This window comes from Corapipo altera, unplaced genomic scaffold, assembly GCF_003945725.1.
Source record: "Corapipo altera isolate COAL_440 unplaced genomic scaffold, ASM394572v1 59907, whole genome shotgun sequence".
Taxonomy (NCBI): Eukaryota; Metazoa; Chordata; class Aves; order Passeriformes; family Pipridae; genus Corapipo; species Corapipo altera.
In genome coordinates this window covers 457-5,703 of record NW_020886207.1, presented here as the reverse complement: position 1 = coordinate 5,703, position 5,247 = coordinate 457, and the positions used below count along the sequence as shown (strand labels likewise).

Sequence of the window (5,247 nt, the reverse complement as noted above, 5' to 3'; positions counted from 1 at the left end):
GCCTCGGGAAGGGGGTTTCCGAGGAGCCGCAAAAATCAAAAAATTGGCCTGCCTGGCAAAACCCGGGTCCCGGGACGGCCTGCACCCAAACTTTGGCGATGAACATCGCCTCGCAGACCGGCCGGGACCTAGGAAAAAAAACCCCAGCCGAGGGAAAAAAAAAAAAAATCCCCCGGCTGGGGTTTTTTTATTCTAAAGCTAAAATGCTGTAAAAAAAACCTGTAAGAGAAACAATACAAACACAAGGTTAGAAGACTACATTACACACACCCATCCCCTCCATCACCACACCTCCACCATACCCCAAAGCCGCAAGCCAACCCTGAATATCGGCGCACACTCAAAACGCTCCCTCGGGAACGTGGTTCCTGTGGAGCCACAAAAAAAAAAAAAAAAAACCAACAACAAACCAACAAGAAACAAATTGCCAAGCCTGACAAAACACGCATCCCCTCACAGCATTACAAGACAGTATCAATGACGCAACATGTAAAGCAAAACAAAGTAAGGTACAAAGCTATACGATTCCTAACTGACGCATGGCAATACAACACTATGACATTCACATACAGAGCAATACAATTGCAAAGATACAAGTATACCAGACAGAACGCTACATGGCAATACAAGTGCCATGACAAGTGCTACAAACAAAGGCGCAAAGATGTACGATTCCTGACGCACGGAACACGACGCTGTGACATTCGGACACGGACCGATATGACTACAACTATACAAGTGTATGATACAGAGCAGTATGAGGCGGTACAAATGACAACATAAACGGCGACTGAACTCTGCCTATTCTACTTGCAAAATACAGTAACTACAACTGAGAAGCAACCTGCAACACTAAATAAATGTATACAATGCTATACGATGCAGTCCAGAAGTCATTGGGCGGGGACTCCCCGTGGCTCTCAGAAGTTTCCATCGACGATCATTCGGTCGATCTCGCCCCGGTCGCCGTAAGTTCCAGGAAAACTGATGCCGTCTTTCACCGTGGGAATCTGAGGTTGCTTTGGGTGGCTGTAAGACAAAAGGGGAGGGACTCTGAAGTGTGCCTTCTGTGACCTTGGACTTACCCCCTGAACCGAGCCTATACATTTTGTAAGCCCAAAGACCCCTGACAAGTGCCCATACCACAGACACTGTTTGCTACTCTACCTAGCTGTGACTCTATACACCCAAGCAGGGCATCGCAAGACAATCCTGCTCACAGACTGTAAAGCCATCAACTGACATGTTGATGTTTGACTGAGCAATATTCTATCTACCCACTGATCCAAGTAGCAGGGCAGAACAGTTCCAGGCTGACCCCAAGTGAGACACCCCGCACCTGTGACGACACACACCATGTGACACAATTAAGAGACAAAGGACACAAAACATGGATGAGACAGAGGACGTGACACAGACCGGAACTGCTCTGCCCTGCACACGTGAATCCAATGATACAAAGTAAGCCCTTCCTTCCATGTGTCCAAATAACCTGTTACAGGTTATTCACTTCACTGGACTAATTTCAAAAATCCCTCCAGGTGAGGCACACACTTGCACCGACTCCCAACCCCTCTCTGGGTCTTTGCCCTGCACTTATCTTGCCGACAGCCGGGGATGTGAATCCATCTTTGATGCAGAGGAGGGGCACCTGGGCTGGCTCAGAGGTTCCTGTCATCATGAGAGTACTCCAAGTCAACTACAAGAAAGAAAACCAGAAGCGATATGTGAGCTGTGTGCCATGGGGCTCGAACCCCAGTGATCCCCCTACTCACCATCACCGAGGCCAGACCGGAGTCGGACACTGTGGCTGTCACCTTCCGGGATACCTGAATCAGTGAGACACAACATTAGAATGCATCTCTAAAGCTGCAGTGGATCCCTGCTCCTCCTGCTGCCTCCCCGCCTCACCTAGAAGGCTCCTCTCTCTTCAGCTGCTCCCAAGGCCTCCCCTGCAAATGAAAGGGGTAAATGTTCAAACACTGAGCTCTCAAACATTTAGGGATGGCTCTCAAGGAAAGCCAAAAATCTCTAAAGTCCATCGGACTCCACGCCAAAGCGTTGCTACACACCCTGAAGTGGACAGACGGCCGCTGCGAGACAACACGGACGCGGAGGTTTGTGCTCACGTACTGCCTCATCCTGGCTATCTCGGCTCCTTCAGCTTGACCTCTTATCGGATGGACCTTCGGCACCTGTAGCAGACGGGCAAAGGGTTGTGTATCGCCTGGAAAAAAAATTAAACAGCTACAACATAGATGCATAGATTGACCACATAGACAACATTCTCAAACTAACTCCAAACCCGGTTGGGGAGTAAAATTCTCACCTCGCTCGTCTCCCTGCTGAGCCGCTATGCCTCGAGCCTGATTGGGCCCATCTGGAAAATAAAAAACAAAAAGGCACAAGATAAAGGACTCCTATGGCTAAAACTGACATCCTGCATCCAACACCTAATACAACCTTCTTACCAGGCTGCTTCAACTGGTCTCGGTCTGGGGTACATTGTGTCCGCTTATCTGAAAAAAAAAAACCAACAAAAAACAAAGGGTTAGTCAGGTCACCCCCATGGTCACTGAGATCTTAACCACTTAAAAGAACTCATTTCCACTGAGCGAGTGAGAACTCTGACCGCAGCCTACAAGAATACAAATGACAACCCAGCTTTGAGGCCCCGCTATCCAAGTACCATCAGCTCCACAACACTCGGCTATAACGATGGCACACGAGTTATGTACACCCGCTCCATCCGGCAGGACCGTACAGCCATCGGCTCCACTGCCTGAGGTAACTGACATGTTGATGGGAGACTCTGAGCAATATTCTATCTACCCACTGATCCACGTAGCAGGGCAGAGCAGTTCCAGGCTCACCCCAAGTGAGACACCCCGCACCTGTGACGACACACACCATGTGACACAATTAAGAGAAGAAGGACACAAGATATGGATCAGACAGAGGATGTGACACAGACCGGAACTGCTCTGCCCTGCACAACTGAATCCAACGATACAAAGTAAGCTCCTCCTTTGCCAAAGGCAGGACGGATGGCACCTGCAACTGGAAAAGGTCCAGCCTTAACTGATGAGCCTCATAGGACTAGGACATTACTCACAAGGACAGCTGAAGACCATCAAACCTAAACTGGCAGGTGGCTCCGGCCCTCTGAGGCTGCACACATTCTACTGTAAAGTAAAGAAACGAAAGGCAAATGTACATACTGAGATACTGCCTGAAAGGATGGCTTTCCTGGGGTAGCTCCTACCTACCTCTCCTCCACAGTCACCTCTTACCCACAGGGGCCCTGAAGCCTTGGTCTCTCTATTAGAAGGTGGCAGAACCCCTGCAAAACACAAGAAACAAAGCATGTGCACAGATTCACCACAACACCTGGAAAAGATCATCTAGTCCTGTCCTGGAGTCAATGCTCACCTTGCTCACTGGGACTCACCTGGATCACCACCCCTCCTGTGCCTAGAGCCTCCTGGGCCCAGGGCTCTGCAGTTGAAAACAAAGAAAAAACAAACCCAAACAATGAAATCCTTAACACATCCAGTAAACGTGGAGCCAAAAGCCACATCTTTGTGCTGATGTCAGGTGATGTCCCACCTTCTTGCTTTGCTCCTCTGGCCTCTGTTCTGTTCAACTCTGCTTTACACCCTGTCCCTCTGACACTGTAAAGAAATGATTTACCGAAGTCACCCAGGTGCACAGGGAGAGCTGAAGGAGTCTCTCTTCTCTTTAGGCAAACCACCCAGGGTCACTGCCTGCAGCTGAAGACTGCGGCCATCATCACACAGAATATCTGGACAAATGAGAGAAAAACCTTAGGAGCACATATGAAAACTCAGTGGATGTCTTCACAGGCACTTAGGGGTCTCTTCCTGGACACTGCTTTCTACCTATACTACCTTCAAAACACCCCTGGCAATTCCTAACCTGATACCCCAGCCCTCACTCTCTCTCTAGGCTGTAACCCCCCACCGACTACTTGCAAACCCGGGTGTCTGTAGCCATCTTCAACACAGAGTAGCTTCACCTCGGGGCCAGGTCACACTTGTGAAAAAATGCCAAGCTGTAGTTGAGATGATCAGGAGATCCCGAAAGATGCAAGGCTCCTAAGGAAAAAAAAAAGATAACAAATTACAAAAGCACCTTGCCATCTCTGAACACAGCACACAAAACGATTAAATTTAAAAACCCTGCATTTGAGTGTAATCCTCTTCGTTGCCACATACAGCCCTGCTTCTTTGGATACCAAAGCTGATGCTTCAATAAAGCAGAAATAGCTTCAGAAGTCCCATTCATTGAAAGAAAGGGACAGCTCTCACCTCATTAAAGCCCGGCTGCTAAATGAACTCTCTGACCAAAGGCTGGGATTCATATACCCCTGGCCTTGCCCACCTCCCTTCCCATGAGGCCCCGGGGAAAGGGAGGAGCTTGATCCCAGAAGGTATAAAGGCTCTGGGAGCAGCAGCGCTTGGTTTGCATCTCTGACTTAAAATCAGGATGGGTAAAGGACTTAACAGGGAAGAGGACTCTTAATGAGAACAGGTATTGTAGTCGGTATTAGAATTCATATTTGGGATTGTAATTTGTAAGAAAACGAGTATGTATTTCCTGCACGCGTGTCTGTGGGTGATGTCTATGTTCTGCTCGCGTGTATCTGTGTGTCTCTTGCACGCGTGTGTGAGGACATGCCAGGCCCATGCACACTCACGTGTGAACGTGGCCACACATATGATGGGCTGACGAGCAGCTGCGCAGAGGTACAGAGGCCGTGTGTGCCCTTGCTCACTCACACACACTCACATGCCATTGCACACTCGGCACACGCATTTGCACACTCACACTTGCTCGTGTGCCATTGCACACACGCACGTGTGCCATTGCAGTCATTCTCTCTCATACCCCCCTGTTCTATTGCACACACACATTTGGGCCCGTGCCTTTGCACACATACACACGTGTGTCATTGCACACTTATTCACACTCGTACATCCATATGCCGTTGCACGCTCACACTTACGTGCCATTGTACACTCATTTACACACACACGTGTGCGACTGCACATTCGCTCTCACACGTGTACTGTTGCACACTTATTCACACACGCCCACTCACTCCTGTGCCATCGCTCAACGACATCGTCCCACACTCACCCACCCCGCGGCCCCTTTAAGAGCCTCCTTAAGCCCCTCCCCACTTTGAGCCCCGCGTCCCTAAGGGGAGGGTTCCCCCCCCCC

General features: G+C 49.5%; 1 long non-coding RNA gene across 1 annotated transcript; it reads right to left on the bottom strand.

Annotated features, from left to right (window-relative positions):
- Positions 1-1,242: 1,242 nt before the first annotated feature.
- LOC113941078 lies at positions 1,243-2,002 on the bottom strand. The gene is made up of 3 exons (XR_003525590.1): positions 1,912-2,002; positions 1,776-1,829; positions 1,243-1,699 (listed from the first exon to the last, which is right to left on the bottom strand). It is a non-coding gene; the product is annotated as an uncharacterized LOC113941078 (long non-coding RNA).
- Positions 2,003-5,247: the final 3,245 nt, after the last annotated feature.